Source organism: Pristiophorus japonicus, chromosome 4 (assembly GCF_044704955.1).
Source record: "Pristiophorus japonicus isolate sPriJap1 chromosome 4, sPriJap1.hap1, whole genome shotgun sequence".
Classification (NCBI taxonomy): domain Eukaryota; kingdom Metazoa; phylum Chordata; class Chondrichthyes; family Pristiophoridae; genus Pristiophorus; species Pristiophorus japonicus.
This window is the reverse complement of record NC_091980.1, coordinates 83,772,840-83,791,204: the sequence shown is the minus strand read 5'-3', so window position 1 is coordinate 83,791,204 and position 18,365 is coordinate 83,772,840. Positions and strand designations below refer to the sequence as shown.

At 45.4% G+C, this 18,365-nt stretch overlaps 1 long non-coding RNA gene across 2 annotated transcripts in view; it reads right to left on the bottom strand.

Annotated features, from left to right (window-relative positions):
• Positions 1-16,414, bottom strand: part of LOC139262104 (uncharacterized) — a 136,583-nt gene extending 120,169 nt beyond the window's left edge. Inside the window, exons 1-3 of one of the 2 annotated variants that reach the window (XR_011592896.1) lie at positions 16,365-16,414; positions 13,754-14,255; positions 12,832-13,530 (exon numbers count right to left, since the gene is read on the bottom strand). This is a non-coding gene — a long non-coding RNA (uncharacterized lncRNA). Of the gene's footprint in view, positions 1-12,831; positions 13,531-13,753; positions 14,256-16,364 lie in introns of those variants that run through there. The other variant, XR_011592897.1, reaches the window with a different exon arrangement.
• Between the last annotated feature and the right edge of the window lie 1,951 nt (positions 16,415-18,365).

Sequence of the window (18,365 nt, the reverse complement as noted above, 5' to 3'; positions counted from 1 at the left end):
TAGGGCAGTAATAGTAGGGGATTTCAACTAGCCTAATAGTAACTGGGATAAAATTAGTGTAAAAGGAATAGAGGGGGCAGAATTCTTAAAATGCATTCAGGAGAACTTTTTTAGTCAGTACGTAACAAGCCAACAAGGGAGGGGGTGGTTCTGGACATTGTTTTCGGGAATGAAGCTGTGCAAGTCGAAGGGGTATCAGTGGGAGAGCATTTTGATGCTAGTGATCATAATTCATAGATTTAGCGTAGTTATGGAAAAGGACAAAGATAGACCAGGAGTAAAAGTTCTCAATTGGGAAAAGGCCAATTTTACTAAGCTGAAATGTGATTTAACAAAAGTGGCCTGGAAACAGCTACTTGAAGATAAATCAGTGTCAGAGCAGTGGGCAGCATTCAAGGAGGAGATGGTGAGTGTTCAGACCAAATATGTTCCCACAAAGAAAAAGGGTGGGACTTCCAAATCTAGAGCCCCTGGACATTAAGGAGCATACAGGGTAGGAAAAGGAAAAAAGGGAAGCTTTTTTCAGATACTGAGAGCTCACAGAAACCCTAGAGGAGTATAGAAAGAGCAGGGGTGAAATTAAATAGGAAATTAGGAAAGCAAAGAAAGGGCATGAAAAAATATTAGCAAGTGAAATCAAGGAAAACCCATTGATGTTTTATAAATACATAAAAAGCAAGAGAATAAATAAGGAAAGAATAGAGCCTATTCGAGACCAAAAAAGTAACTTTTGTATGGAGCCATAGACATGGGTATGGTTCTTAATGAATACTATCCGTCTTTCTTCACAGAAGAGAGGGACGATGCAGACATTATAGTTACAGAGGAGGAATGTGAAATATTAGCTGGGATAAACATAGAGAGAGAGGTAATATTAAGAGGTTTAGCATCTTTAAAAGTAGATCATTCATCAGACACGGATTAAATATATCCCATCTGTTAAGACAGGCAAGGGACCAAATAGCAGATACTTTAACCAACATTTTCCAATCCTTTCTGGCTACAGGCATGGTGCCAGAGGACTGGAGCACTGCTAACATTGTGCCATTGTTTAAAAAGAGAGAACGAGATAGACAGAGTAGGCCAGTCAGCCTCACCTCGATAGTGGGAAAATTATTGGAAAAAATTCTGACGGACAGTATAAATCATCATTTAGAAAGTCATGGTTTAATCAAGGGCAGTCAGCATGGATTTGTTAATGGAAGGTCGTGTCTGACTAAATTGAATTTTTTGAGGAGATAACAAGGAGGGTTGACGAGGATAGTGCATTTGATGTAGTCTACATGTATTTTAGCAAGGCCTATGGCAATGTCCCACATGGAAGGTTGGTCAAAAAGGTAAAACCCATGGGACCCAAGGGAAAGTGGCAAGTTGAATCGAATAAAATTGGCTCAGTGGCAGGAAGCAAAGGGTAATGGTTGATGGGTGTTTTTGTGACTGGGAGGTTGTTTTCAGTGGGGTTCCACAGGGCTCAGTACTTGCTCTCTTGATTTTTGGGGTATATATCAATGATTTTGACTTCAATGTAGGGGACATTATTAAGAAGCTTGTAGATTATATAAAAATTGGCCATATGGGTTGATAGTGAGAAAGATAGCTGTAGACTATAGGAAGATATCAATGGATTGGTCAGGTTGGCAGAAAAGTGTCAAATGGAATTCAACCCAGAGAAGTGTGAGGTAATGCATTTGGGGAGGGCTAACAAGGCAAGGGAATACACAATAAATGGTTGGATACTGAGAAGTGTAGAGAAACAGAGGGACCTTAGAGTGCATGCCCACAGATCCCTGAAGGTAGCAAGACAGGTAGATAAGGTGATTAAGAGGGCATACAGGATAATTGCCTTTATTAGCTGAGGGATAGAATATAAGAGCAGAAACATAATGCTAGCACTGTATAAAACACTAGTTAGGCCACAGCTAGAGTACTGCATACAGGTTTGGTCACCACATTACAGGAAAGATGTGATTGCACTAGAGAGGATACAGAGGAGATTTACGAGGATGTTGCCTGGACTCGAGAATTTTAAATAAGAGGAAAGATTGGATAGTCTGGTGTTGTTTTCGTTAGAGGCTGGGGGGAGACTTAAGTGAGGTATATAATATTAAGAGGGGCCTAGATAGAGTGGATAGGAATCAACTATTTCCTTTAGGAGAGAGGTCAATAGCCATTAGAGGGAGCAGCATGCAGGCAGCATACCATTACAGGGAGCAGCACGTGCTGCTGTAGGAGGGTGACAGTTGATTGCAGTGCGGGCAGGTACAGCAGGAGCGGCGAGGTTGGGGCGAAGGAGCGACAAGAGTTCGTAGGGAGATGTGATCGAGGCCCAGGAGAGGCGTGAGTTCGGGGCCCAGAAGAGGCGAGGGACCTAGAGGTAGCACGGGCCAGCCCACACTGCTATATGTGAGCGCACTGCGTCCATGCAGCAGAGCTGGTCTCCAGTCGTCTGGGTTAATCCTTGCCGCTGGACCAAGACCTAGCTCCGTCAAGCCCGTGTGGTGGCTGGTGTGCAACAGCCACTGCATGTTAAAAAAATCTACGCACAGGCATCTTCCACCCTTCAAGATGTAGGTCAGGATCTGGAATATTAGGTCCTTCATTGAAACACCTGTGAACTCATCCCTTTTCGGCATGGAAGCAAGTCATCCTCATTTCGAGGCACTGCCTATGATGATGATGACAACAACCATAGGGGGCATAGATTTAATTGGTAGAAAAATTAGAGAGGAGTTGAGGAGAATTTTTTTCACACAGAGGATGCTCAGGGTCTGGAATGCACTGCTTGATAGGGTGGTCGAGGCAGAAACACTCATCACATTTAAAAAGTACTTGGATATGCACTTGAAGTGCTGTAACCTGCAAGGCTATGGACCAAGAGTTGGAAAGTGGGATTCGGCTGGATAGCTCTTTTTCGGCCAATGCAGACACGATGGACTGAATGGCCCCCTTTTGTGTCATAAATTTCTATGATTCTATGACCTGCAAATACACCCAAGTAAGGTGAACAAGTGGCTTTGACAGAAACCCTGTAACTCAGACTTGCAGTCCTCTGATAAAGGCCTAGAAATTTGCTTCCTTAGTGCCTCCCATTATCGCCTGTGGTGGGCAATAATGGGGCACTAAGTGCTTACTGACCGGGCACGGCGAGATGTACACCTCCCGCTAACTTTAGCGGGAGGTTTGCGGTGGCGGTAAGTTGTTGCGCCCCAATTTCCTTTGCCTGGAGATCGTGCACTTTGGTTCTGTCCCCTGAAGCATCACCGGGCAAAAACATCGACAGCTGCAGGAGGCGTTGTTCAGAAGGTCGGGAGCTTCGGGGGCGAAAGTTAAAGGGGAGGTGGTTGAGGTAAGTACAAAAATTTCTACAATGCTGTTTTTCAATTGTTTTCATTCCTCTTTGGCCGCAATTGATCAGCCCGGCACTCTGCTGCAGTGCATTGGGTCGATCGGGCTGGATCGCGGTTGCTGTAGGGTACCACCTACCTGGTCCTAATGCAGAGCCTGCAGCGATGGCCCTTCCCTTTAAGGGAGGGAAGGAGCCTCATAACACGGCAGCGCTGCACGGCCCAGTGTGCAGCCCTGCATAACTACCGCCCCGCCTGCGTCCTGGAGCGCTCTAGGAAGGAAGTGGAGTGCTTGATTTAGCACACCACTTGCTTCCTGGAGTGCAAACACCAAATTTTTTTTAAAGCTGGGGATCATTAACGCCTGGCGCTAATGATTTCCAGCTTTCAAAAGTTAGCGCCCCAAGCCGGATGCTACCGAACTTCTCCCCCAAAGAGTTAAATACTCCCAGCACTTGAATTACTGGATCTTTCAGAATGGTTAAATTTACAACTATTTAAGAGACAACAATTTGTTTAAGGGAGTCGATACAGTTAAAATGTAAAATTCTGTTGATTATAATTAGTATTTGAAATGACTAGATTACAGAAAAAAATGATAGAACTAGTATTTTGATAAATATAATTGAACTGAATGGATTCATGACTGTATGGTATACATAGCCAACACCGAACTAATTAAAAATGAATTACATATAAAATAAATTAAGCACACAACCATGCATGGTCATGAATTACACAAATTGAGTTTAATTGATCATTTCAGTTTATAGTCAGGTGGCACATATTAAAATTATGACATGTTTGGATCTACTGAAAGCTCACACCTTGGATTAAAAAATGAGTTAGCCTTTATATTAATATCTTTTTCCATTTAATTAACTTCAGATCAGCAATGCAGAAAGGCAAATTTCAAAAGTTCGAGCATTCGACTAACATAGCAAGATTCTCGTAGAAGTTAATCAAAATTGCAAGATGATGCTGTAACACAGCCAATAAATAGCCCAGCTCACACTCAGCACTCAAATTTACTTGCTATTGTTAGGAATGACTTTGTCCTCATTATGGGCAGTTAACAACACACTGACATGGAGATGAGGATAACTATTGAAGTTCCGTTGCATGGTAACATAATCCACAGGGATTCCATGTCCTCACAGTTATAAAACAAATAAAATAATTACTTTTAAATTCACCTTTGCTGCTGCGTCTCTAGCTGTTCCCTTGTTCAAACTATGAGCAGGATATATAAAATAGCTGTGTACGTAGGTACCAAGATAATAAGACGCTCTGCATATGTCACAGTGCCAGCATGCCTGCTTAGAGGGACATTTTGTTTCTCTGTGTATGCGCAACACATTTTTTTTAATATAAGGAGCTTGAGCATCTGAATTGAGCTAAAATAAAGCATTGACTAAACTGACAACATTGGCAATTCATGTCACTCAGATTTAGAGTTGGGTTTGCTGCCTGAGACTAGACACAGCAGTAAAAGTGGCGATGGAGTATCAAAGGGTTCAGAATGTTCCTCCCCAACAGAAATAAATGGCCCAGTGAATGGAAAGAGCAATTAGAACACAAATAAAGTTTAACATGTCTTTGAGCTGCCAGTTGTAGCAACCCACTTTCTGTGATTATTTGTACTAAGCAAGCATCCAATTAATTCAATCATTACGAAGAACAAAACCGAGTCACTGTAGGTAGCTAAGTAATGACAGTTTGGAGACTGGTAATCAAGACGAAGCAACATTGATATGTTGATGTTTAAAGGCTGGATGTGGCGATGCCATTTTTAATTCAGTGTTTATATGGAAGTATAGTCCACAGCGTGCTTGCTATTAAAGAATAATGTGAACATTTGTAGAAACAGTTTAACTGCAGTTCTTGCGCACTATTCATGCAGACACTATTCTCGGAACACCAATGCAAGTTAATTATTACTCATTTGAAATAGGATGAAATCAAAGATCATGAATCTCTTGCATCAGATAATACCGCAAGGCTAATATAGAAGAGCAATATGCTAGGCACAAGGGCAGTGTTATCAATCAGGACCGCTATATGCTCTGTGATCTCAAACAGCTACTTCCAACTGTTAATTATAGTCTTGAAAACTGCTGAGTAAAATCTGTCAAGTGGTAATTCACTTTTGTTATGCACAATAGTACTACTAATCATGTAAAAAAATTACTTAGTGCCTTTCACTGAAAACGCAGCCAAGAAGATGCTGATGTGGACTCCAGTAATAGATAACGATACATTAACAAGGGAAACATTCAGGAAGAATGGAAGAAATTAATTAATTCATTTGTCCAGACCAGCTTTTTTTTACAAATCTATTTATTTTATCTTCTTCCAATCTTCCCTCCTTTACTTCCTCCTCCCCTGAAGGTAATGATATAATGGTTCCTTGGAACCTTGTCCAAATCACAGTCAAGTCTGATCCTGCCATCAACCAATATCTAGACATGTGCACATTCCAGCAGGAGTCATTGGACCGCAATCAGTAACAGCTGAGGCTAATTGTAACATCACGACTGCCTTTCCCGGCCCGAGGTCAGCTAACTCAGCACATCTGGGGCCCAAAATTCATCAATATACCGCCACTACTGCTCGTTTACCGCCCAAAAATGCAAGTTTGGTCAAAAAACAGACACATACTGCCGACATATCGCTCGCCAGAAGATTCATCATTGACATACCGCCGAGCGATTATGCACACCGTCCACCATGTAGAACTGCCCACATACCAGCCAAAAAGTGCAAGTTTCATGGCATACCGCTGACATACCACTGGAGCTACATACCATCCTGGAGAAGGTGGATTTACTCGATCTTAAGTGGGCGGGAATGGGCGGTAGTGCCGCCATTTTGAAATCGGGAACAGTCAGCAAAAGCAGCACCTCAGTATTTCTGAGGCGAACAGTGATTTTACAGTGCGATTTACGGTGGGGAAGGTATTTTTATTGGTACTGAGTACATTATTAAGATAGAAAGCATTTGAGTTAATATTTTTTTCATTGAAAAATCATTTGAGGTTATCTCAGGATATTTAAGGAGATTCTGGAGATTAAAAAAGAATGGGGCCTGTACTATCTCAGCCTGTATTGCTGACTACTTGTCTAATGCAGGATCCAGATGGGAGAAGGTTTATTGAGCAGAGTTATCAGGGTAATAGAGGAGGTCGCAGACTGATGAGGAGGAGGAGGCCTTACCTCCAAAGGATTTTCAGGGAGAAGCGCTCATACTTGGACCTGACCGATCGACAGCGCATTCGAAGGCTGCGCTTCCAAAAAGTGGTGATCAATGAGATTTGCCAGCTCATTAAGGCAGACCTGTAGCCCAGTACCACCAACAATACTGCACTCTCTGTCGAGATGCATGCAGCTCTTTACAGGCATCAGCAGGGGACATATGCTGCATTTCTCAGCATGCTACTCATTGCTGCATTCGACAGGTAACCGAACCACTGTATGCATGCCGGATGGAATTTATAAACTTTCCAAAGACCAGGGAGGCACAGAGTGACAGGGCTTTGGGAATTGCACGCATTGCCGACTTCCCCAAATTGCACGGTGCTGTTGACTGTACCATTATTACCCTGTGAGCACCATTACAGGAGGTGGAGGTGTACCGAAACCGTAAGGGATTCCACTCCATCAATGTGCAGCTTGTCTGCGACCATACACAGCGCATAATGGCAGTGAATGCCTACTTTCTAGGGTGTCATGTATCTTACATTATTATATATAACTGTATCCTAACATGCTATGCATGACTGTAATAAGATATGACCTGTAACCACCAGCATACCTTACCGCCAGGGGTGCACTTGCAGGAGACACTGGGATACCTGTCTCAGACAGGTATATAAGGACAGGTCTCAGGCAAGTGCAGCATTCCAGAGCTGTGATATAAAGGTGCAGGTCCAGAGTGACCTTGACTTCACTACATGCCTCGTGTGAATCTGTACTGAGGGGATAGGACTTTACAGTGGCGATGAGTTACAGGATTACAGAATCCACAGAATGGCGAACAACGGATCAGATGAAAAGTACAATGCTGGAGACAATTGGGAGGACTTTATAGAAAGGCTCCAGCAAAGCTTTGTAACCAAAGACTGGTTAGGAGACGGCAAAGCAGACAAGAGAAGAGCCCATCTCTTGACCAGCTGTGGCTCGAAAACATACGCTTTAATGAAGGATCTGTTGGCACACGAGAAACCAGCAAGCAAGTCATTTGAAGAATTGAGCACACTGGTAAGAGACCACCTGAAGCCAGCGAGCAGCCTACACATGGCCAGACACATGTTCTACAACTACAGATGCTGTGTGGGCCAGAGCATACCCGACTTCGTGGCGGAACTTCGGAGGTTGGCTAGTTTATGTGAGTTCTCCGATGAACTGAGGAGAGAAATGGTGAGACACTTTTTCATTGAAGGAATAAGACATGCAGGCATATTCCGAAAGCTCATAGAGACCAAGAACCTGACCTTAGAGGCAGCAGCACTGGTTGCACAGACATTCTTGGCAGGGGAAGAAGAAACGAGGTTGATTTACAATGCAGGTACGACAACTAATGAAATATCGGAACAAGGAGTTCACAGCGTGAAACAAGCTGCTATCCCCACACACAGACAAAAGCGGGAGAGCAGGCCCTCGACAGCAGGCAGTGGCGCGAGAAGCCATCAAGGGCCACAGGAACGGCCGTTCACACCTCATCAACCCACAATGCGAGCAATCAACTACAAACTGAGAGAAGCTCAAGAGAGATCAGCCAGACGCAGCTCATTCTTTGGAAACAATGAAAGCGCTCTGTGGGGGAGGTGTGGGGGTGGGTACTCATCAAGGGGATGTCGATTTCAGCAGGCTGTTTGCAGGAACTTTGAATATATAGCGCATCTGGCCCGCATGTCATGTGCAAAAAAACGGCAGCTCGGCTGGTATACGAATCGGATGGGTCGGAAAGCAGACCAGAAGACAGTGGGGACGGTACCCGGGACAACGATATACAGTGGGTCAACACGATCAATGGCCGCTGCTCCTACAACAAGATGCCTCCTATAATGATGAGGGTCCTACTCAACGGGATACCTGCAAACATAGAGCTGGATATGGGAGCGAGTCAATCTCTCATGAGCGCTCAACAATTTGAACAACTGTGGCCGCATAAAAGAGACAGACCAAAACTCACAAGGTTCGACACCAAACTAAGGATCTATACCAAAGAAATCGTACCAATCCTTGGCAGCGCCATGCTCTCCGTCACACACAAAGGGACAGTGAACCGACTTCCCCTGTGGATTGTCCCCGGAGACCTCCCAGCACTGCTGGGGAGAAGCTGGCTGGCAAAACTAAACTGGAAATGGGACGAAGTTCATGCCATGTCATTAGAGAAATGGACCTCCTGCTCAACAGTTATAAAGCGATTTGAACATCTCTTTCAGCCAGGTGTGGGCACTTTCAAAGGGGCCAAAGTCAAAATCTACACCGCACAGGATGCTTGACCAGTCCATCACAAGGCCAGAGCTGTACCCTATGTGATGAGGGAAAAGATTGAACACGAACTAGACAGGCTTCTGCGGGAAGGCATTATATCACCTGTGGAATTTAGCGACTGGGCAAGTCCCATCATCCCAGTCATGAAGCCTGATGGATCTGTACGAATCTGTGCGGACTACAAATCTACCATAAACAGTCTTCCTACAGGATCAATATCCGCTGCCCAGAGCGGAGGACTTATTTGCCACATTGGCTGGAGGTAAACTTTTCTCAAAACTAGACCTCACATCTGCGTATATGACGCAAGAATTGACCGAGGAATCCAAGCTACTCACCACCATCAACACACATCGAGGCCTTTTCATGTACAATCGATGCCCATTCGGCATCAGGTCGGCAGCTGCCATATTCCAGCGCAACATGGAGAGTCTGCTCAAGTCCATCCCGGGGACGGTTGTATTTCAAGACGACATACTTATCACGGGCAGGGACACCGACTCCCATCTCCGTAATTTGGAGGAAGTACTAAAACGGTTGGATCGGGCAGGCCTACGAGTTAAGAAATCCAAGTGCCTGTTTCTCGCACCCGAGGTTGAATTTTTGGGCAGAAGGATTGCCGCTGATGGAATCAGCCCAACAGAGTCCAAAACAGAAGCAATTCGCCTGGCACCCAGGCCCCGGAATGTCTCGGAACTGCGCGCCTTTCTCGGGCTACTCAATTACTTTGGGAACTTTATGCAGAACTTAAGCACGCTGCTGGAGCATCTCCACGTGCTACTCAGGAAGGGGTGCAATTGGTTTTGGGGGGACGCCCAGGAACACGCCTTCAATAAGGCACACAACCTTCTGTGTTCCAACAGTGTTTTGACTTTCTTTGAGCCAGGTAAAAAGCTAGTTCTCACATGTGATGCGTCAGTGTATGGGGTCGGGTGCGTTTTACAACATATCAATAGTGCGGGCAAATTACAACCCATAGCTTATGCCTCCAGGTCACTTTCACGGGCGGAGCGCGCGTACAGAATGGTAGAGAAGGAGGCGCTCGCGTGCGTGTACGGTGTCAAAAAGATGCACCAATACCTTTTCGGGGACAAGTTCACGTTAGAAACCGACCACAAGCCCCTCACGTCCCTCCTATCTGAGAGCAAGGCAATAAAGGCCAACACCTCGGCGCGAATTCAACGGTGGGCACTCATGCTGGTGTTCTACGACTATACCATAAGGCACAGACCAGGCACTGACAACTGTGCCGACGCGCTCTGCAGGCTACCCCTGGTGATCACGGAAGGGTCTGACGAACAGGACTGTGAGATAGTCATGGCAATCAATGCCTTTGAGTCCACAGGTTCGCCCTTGATGGCTCGCCAAATCAGAGCCTGGACGGCCAGCGACCCCACGTTATCCTTAGTAAAAAGATGTGTCCTAACCGGTGACTGGGCAGAGGCTTGCGATGCCTGCTCCGAGGAAATCAAACCCTTTCATAGGCGCATGCATGAGCTATCACTGCAATCGGACTGCCTGATGTGGAGCAGCCAAGTAGTCATGCCTCTGCGAGGCAGAGAGGCATTTGTCCGGGAGCTCCACCGCGAGCACCCGGGGATCGTTCTCATGAAGACCATAGCCAGATCCCACGTCTGGTGGCCTGGTATTGACGCGGACTTGGAGCTCTGCGTCCGACGGTGCCCCATTTGTGCCCAACTCAGTAATGCCCCCAGGGAGGCTCCCCTGAGCCCCTGGCCCTGGCCTACCAAACCGTGGTCGCGGGTGCACGTAGACTATACGGGCCCATTCATGGGCAAAATGTTCCTCGTAGTTGTAGATGCATTTTCAAAGTGGATTGAATGCACCATTTTAAACTCGAGCACAACCTCCACCACTGTGGAAAGCCTTGCAACCATGTTTGCAATGCACGGAATCCCTGACATATTGGTCAGTGACAATGGTCCGTGCTTCACCAGCGCAGAATTCCAAGATTTTATAGTTGACCACGGCATAAATCACGTCAAGACGGCACCGTTCAAGCCGGCCTCCAATGGCCAGGCGGAGAGAGCAGTACAAATCATTAAACAAGGCATGCTTAAAATCCAAGGTCCTACGCTGCAGGGTCGCCTGTCGCGACTGCTGCTGGCATACAGATCTCGTCCGCACTCATTGACTGGGACTCCCCCCGTGCAACTGTTGATGAAAAGGACTTTAAAAACAAGGCTCTCATTAATCCTCCCAGACATGCACGAAATTGTTGTGGGAAAGCGCCGTAAGCTGACTGAGTACCATGACAGAAATTCGAGGGGGAGATGGAATGAGATAGGGGACAAAGTGTTTGTACTAAACTATGGCAGGGGTCCCAAATGGCTTGCAGGGACAGTAACGGGCAAGGAAGGAAACAGGCTACTGGTAGTACAAATGGAAAATGGCAAAACCTGCCGGAGGCATGTAGACCAAGTCAAAAGTAGATTTATCAACAACACTGCGAAACCAGAGGCAGACTACAATGTGGAACTCGCACGACACTTGGTGGACGGACAGAGGGAACAGCCTGAGGAAAAGGCATCCCAACAGACAGCCCAGGCGAGTCAACAAGAATTATACCAATCAAAACAGACAGCTCAGGCGAGATACCAGGAACCACACCCAAAGAAAAACAGACACCAAGGCAAACAACTGAACCACAACTCAGACGCTCCACGCGAGAGCGTAGACCACCTGAGAGACTGAACCTATAAAGACAATAAGACCTTGGGGGAGGGTGATGTCATGTATCTTAATTATTATATATTTGTATCCTAACATGCTATACAATAAGATATGTAATAAGATATGACCTGTAACCACCAGCATACCTTACCATCAGGGGTGCACTTGCAGGAGACACTGGGATACCTGTCCCAGACAGGTATATAAGGACAGGTCTCAGGCAAGTGCAGCATTCCAGGGCTGTGAAATAAAGGTGCAGGTCCAGAGTGACCTTGACTTCACTACATGCCTCATGTGAATCTGTACTGAGGGGACAGGACTTTACACAGGGAGCTTCCATGATGCACACATCTTGTGTGAGAACTCTGTGTCTGACCTTTTGAAATCTGAGCCACAAGGTAAATGCTGGATGCTGGGGACAAAGAGTACGGCCTTACCAGCTGGCTCTTGCCCCCCTGTGGAACCCGCAGACAGAAGCCGAGAAATGATATAATAAGAGTCATATAACCACATGTAATATTATCGAAAAGACAATTGGAATGTTGAAGCAGCGCTTTTGATGCTTGGACCACTCAGGAGGTAGGCTGCAATGCCACCCTGAGCAGGTTATTCAGGTCACAGTGGTGTGCTGCATGTTGCATAATTTAGCAATCATGCGGGGACAGGAATTACCACAGGGGATTGCGGGACCACTTGAGGAGAGAGTGCAGGAGATGGAGGAGGAAGAAGAGGAAAATGAGGGGGAGGAGGATGAGGAGTAGCTTCCAGATGAACCCATGGCACCACCCCCCCAACACCACAGTGGAGAGCACGCAGAGCTTATGCCAGTGCAAAATTGATACATCAGCAGCTCATAAATGAACGCTTTGCTTGAATGTGGAGAGCTGCGTTTTGGGACCCTGATTACTGTTACCCCAAAAGTTTGACACTGTACAAGAGCGGTTAAATTCAATTCAAACGTTTATATAAAAATATAAAAAATATACAACAATTGTAAAACTTTGCAAAGCTTAAATTATAACTTTGAACAACTGTAACAACTTTAACAACTTTAACAACTTAAAATGAACTTTTAAAAATCAAACCAACTATTTTAAATGAACAATGAACACTTGACTACAACAATGCACCCTTTACTGTCCTCGACCTCGACCGCGTACTCCTTCACCCTTCGGACTCACCCCCCGCTTTCTTACTCCCGCCCTTCCCTTTCCCACTGCCCCTGAGCCCGAATCTCCTCGTGGTGGTACCAAGCTGGTGTGCAGCAGTGCACCCTGAGTGCTATTGCTGTCGTTGGGGGTCAGACATTGCAGGCGCAATGGATGGAGCCTCAGGATAATCTCATGATCTGGAAGGCACGGCTTCAGGGCTGGAAGCTGCTGGCAGCTCCCCACCTTCAGGTGCTGTCGACCCGACTCTGATGGCACGGGGGGATTCTGGGCCATGTGTCGATCCCGTCGATCGCTCCATAGCGGTGATTAGGCACGACATATCCTCCGACTGTCATTCTGATAGAGCCGCAATGTTTCTGGCTATCATAGCCATGGCCTTGAGCAGCTCTCGACCTATGTCAATGATGGCCTGTGACAGACGCACCGGGTCCTGGTACACGCCTATCTATCTTGCAGCAACGGACCTTTTCAGCACCAACCTCCGTTGCTGCAGGAAAGGCACTGCAATGCTGGGGGTGCCTTGCTGTGCACTACTTGGTCCCGCAAAATCAGAGGAGGCATGGGGGAGTCCCATGAATATAAAGTCGGTGGTGGAGGATGTTCCAGTTGGCCAACATGGAAATGTTATATCCTCCTCCAACTCCATCCCCACCTCCACCTCCACTGGTTCCAGGATGAGCTGCTCTTCCTCTTTCTCCTCCTCTTCCTGTTCATCATCTGTGGCAGGAATGAAGTTGGGAGAGGGCTGTGTAAAGCCAGAGGTGAAGGCTGTGTGTCTGCCGTCTGGTCTCTCTGCGGAGGTCTGGTCTGAATCCTCCAAGTCTGGAAGTATAAAACAACATTTAACATCGCAGACACACAAGTTCGCACACACATACACACACACACACACATATCAAAACACTGGGTTGATCCTCTTGTCATTGCCTGAAAACACAAATACACCGACGTAACCTTGGGATAAATAACATAATCCGTGTGACACTGAACCTACATTTACATGGTACATGACAATGGGGGGTGCATAAATAAAATCATTACTTACTCTTGCTACCCTCATCAGGTCGTTCCACCTCTTACGACACCTTTCCCCGGTGAGTACTATTGTACTTGTGGAGGACACAGCCACCTCGATCTCATCCCATATTCTGTTGTACTCCTTTTGGGGCAGCTTTCCACGACACCCTTCGTTAAGTCGGAGTATCTCTCCATGATCTTCACCAGCAGGGCAGGTAGCTCTGTTTTGTCGAAGGTGGGTGCCCTCAACCTCTTGTCCTTCTCTATGTTCCTGTGCTTCGATTTCTTTTTCAGCATTACCATTATATTTATATTTATTATATTTATTATATGATTTTTTATTTATAAAATATGTTGTTGATATTGTATAATTATTATTTGTTATTAATATCATTTGACTCTGGAATCTCTGATCAAAACAACTGACCCTCAAATACTTTGCTGCTCCTTCTCACTCTCTCTCCCTCGACTTCAACTCTCTGTGCATGCACAGGTGACTCCTGACCCCAGAAATCGTGGGGGAAAAGCATCTGTGAAAAAAGCAAAAAATAATAAACTTGCGCATCCGCAGTGCAGTGCCGCACCATCCATCAACAAGAAAGTCGATCTTGAACGACTATAATACTGCATGCCGCCTGCTGCACACCACTCGCATACCGCTCACATACCGCCAAAAGAAAATTCACCAAATTAGTGCTCTTCGGACTCAGCAGTTTTAAACGACGCACCACCAGAATACTGCCGAGAAATGGGCGGACCTTTCAGGCACCTGTGATCTTAATGTTACAGCAGGCTGTGCCTTCATCCCTTCGATCAAGAGTCTGCGAGGCACTGATATGCCTCTTACCTCTACTTGACCTCTTTTATTTCAACCATTTTGCTGATATCTGATAGATTCCAGCAATTAAGAGCTATTAAACCTGCAGAAACCTTTTTAGCCCATGATTAAAGCCAACTTTGAAACTGAAATTTTTGTGTTAACTTGTGTTTGAATTCCTATTGCTTATTGTTGCATCATGCAACTACCGAGATGGTAGAAGGAGAACTAGATGGACCTTGTTTTTACTTCGCTTAGCAATTCCTATCTTTCTATGTGAGAACACTGTGACGAGATCGCAAAGTCTCTGTTTAAAGAATGGACTCAGTCGAGAATATTTCGTGGACTTGATGGGATTTTTCTGAGGGTATTTTTCCCTGTGATGGGATCACTCTGTGCAAAGAGACCGTATGGCAGTTGGCTGTGACAAAAGAACTGTCAGTCATCCAGAATGTACGGGTTCACCCGCCAGTCCTAGCTAAAGGAAGGGGGCCATATGCAAAAGCACTTCTCACCTCCATCTCAGAAGCAGAACAATGAACCCACTAGCCTGGCCAGCCAAGGAGGAGCAAGTTTTTTTGGGTTTTTTCCCAACACAAAGACTGAGATATGTCCCAGACTCAGGGCCATTAGTCCAATACACATGGGTCTGATGGCCCATCACTGAATAAGCACCGGAGTGCTTAGAAACAAAAGGGTTTTAAAGATTGGTGGGAAAGATAGGGGTAGCATGACTCCTATAAAGATAGACTCTTTTCCATCATTTCGCTACCCTTCTCCCCTTCTCCCTCTCGCTCTCGACGTAGCAAGAAGTAGTACCGGAGGAGGAAGCCGCAGTTCCACAGTGGAAGCCGCTGAGACAGAGAACTGCATACCCATCACAGGATAAGCCTCCAGGCAGTGACTTCCCACAGCTGAGCTGAGCGAGTGCCCCAAGCCGGTAATGAGATATCCCAGGCGAGGTGTAAGGGCTCAGGGTTTTCTCAGAAGTGAAGTTTTTCGGGGCTATTCTGGGGAGGAGGCTTTGTTTGGTTTAGCCAGGTGAAGGGGCTGCGACTGGATAATTCATTGGTAGGGGTGGAGTTAGAATCCACCATAGCAATGGTCCTCAGTTTTGTACTGTATGTATGTTGTTTGTAACCTAGATCTTATTCTCCATAGAAACAGTGATTTTGTTTAGTAGTGCCCCATGTTTTAGCCAGTGTATGTTAGACTAAATAAATATAAGCATGATTTTTCACTGGAGCATTCCTGTACGTGACCATTTACACTCTGAATAATAATCCCCGGGTATAGAATTTTCGTAAGGCAGGGGTGATTCGAACCGTTCGTCTAGCAACTGATCTAGGATCAAAACCGCTTACACTGGAACTTAAGTATCGTAAGCTGCTCTCTAAATCAAAGGCTGAAGATGTGAAACATACTAAGACTTAAGAGATTTGACTAATTACTAGTGTTTCCTCAACAACTGTTGGAGAGTAGCAAAGACTTAGGGCTGGATTTTAGGCTGTGATGATTTTGGGGCAGTAATGGCGGCGGGGCAGTAATGTTTGCGCCCAGAAATAGTTTGCGCCTCAGTTATCAAAATTGGGCAGCTGGGCCCTGAGTCTGTGGCGCAGCGCTAAGGGAGGCATTGTACACCTCTCTTGGGCATTAGCATGGGAAAATCCTGAGCTAAAGAGCCGGGCCGGGAACACTCCGAGAGACGCCTGCAGAGAAAAAAATACCTAAAAGAATCCCACAAAAACATTCCCAATACATAGCCCATGCCAACACAACATGAATCGCAAAATAAATTAAAAGAATAAGCACTCACACTTACCTTAAGACGACATTAATTACCTCTCTGCAGTTGGTATCGGTCAAACCGCCCGAATTTACAAGTGGTCACTGTGGGGCACGCTGCAGGGCGTACGGGTTGGGCGGGAGTCAAAAAACGCGCCAGTGTCGCAACCAGGGGCGTTGCACACTGGCATAGCTCTTCCGGGAGATGCTGCTCTGCACTGCCGCAAACTCGGCCCCGAAAACCCCCGCGTGGTGCTGGAGGCTGACCGTCCACCCAGAAAACCTCACCGCTGCCATTGTCGCCGCTCCGGGGCGAAAAATAGAGCGCATAGGATCGGAAAATCCACCCCTTAATACTTCTGGAACAGTAGTAAAATTGACATGCATTGAGAATGCCCTTAATATCACTACTTGAAATCATTTCATGGGTCCATCACAGGTGCTTCTTTAAGGCACTGCCTTCCTGCCATCGAGGCATCTGCCTTACCTTTGAAGATTTTTAAAAATCCTTCCCTAATATACTGTATTTTACAGATCTACACAAGTTCAATGAATAAAAGACAGCGTTAATCAAATTTTACTACAAAATGATGTCTATGTTAGAGGAAATAAGTGGCAATACATTATCTGCTTTTGAAATGTCTTTGCTCTTTTAAATTTAAAAAAACCCAGGCACCATTTCAGTTATTACTTCCTATAACATAAATATTATGCCCAATAATATTTCAACAAAGGATCCAAAATGTATCATTGAAATACTTCAAAAGATTTGTCATATTAGATGATTTATGTCTCTGTTTAAAATTTTCTCACACAGTCCATACACCTAACAATCTTGGCAGAGAGAGCTTATTTTGATGCGACTACTGCAGCATAACTTGCTGTACTGGACTTTATCATTGGCCTTATCTGTGGTCTGATCGTTTATTTATATATATTTTTCAAGGTCTGTTCTTTGGATGATTATAGTAACATAAATATTAAATAATAAAATATATGTTTATAAAACATTTAGCATCTGGTTGCAAAAATCCCTTGGACTACCACAATAACAAAATGTACCTTTTCAAAGCAATCTTAGAATGTTTAAACACCTCCAGCCCAAAAATGCAGCCAGGAATGACAACTCTTGTTAAAAACAATAACAGCTTGATTTCCTTCTACTTACTTGAGTATTATGGACTGTGCCAGTTACATAACTTACAAAAACAACCTTTGAGTCAAGCAATATTATGGTCAGTGACTCTGATTCACTACTCACTGAAAGATGTTGAATGTTTGTCATTTATTCCAAGTCTTCAGCCACCAAATTTCCCAACTTTTTTATTGGAGAACTGAAAACTTTAAAAACATACTTTTTTAGTTAAAAAAACCTCCAAAGGAATAAAAATGAATTATGGCTCTTTTTAATGCAACATTGTTGCTCTTTTAGGTGGGTTAGCAGAAACCCCCTTATTAGTGTCAATGGAGATTTGAGCTATACAAAATTGAGCTTAGTCGTCAGGCCCTCAAATCTGGCATCAAGCTTATTGTCTACAGGGCTGTAGTGATACCCATCCTCCTGTATGGATCAGAGACATGGACCATATACAGTAGACACCTCAAATCGCTGGAGAAATACCACCAATGATGTCTCTGCAAGATCCTGCAAATCCCCTGAGAGGATAGACATATCAACGTCAGTGTTCTCGATCAGGCCAACATCCCCAGCATAAAGCACTGACCACACTTGACCAGCTCTGTTGAGCAGGCCACATCATCGCATGCCTGACACAAGACTCCCAAAGCAAGCGCTCTTCTCGGAACTCCTACACGGCAAGCGAGCCCCAGGTGGGCAGAGAAAACGTTTCAAGGACACCCTCAAAGCCTCCTTGATAAAGTGCAACATCCCCACTGACACCTGGGAATCACTGACCAAAGACTGCCCTAAGTGGAGAAAGAGCATCCGGGAGGGCGCTAAGCACCTCGAGTCTCGTTGCTGAGAGCATGCAGAAAACAACTGCAGGCAGCGGAAGGAGCGTGCGGCAAACCAGACTCC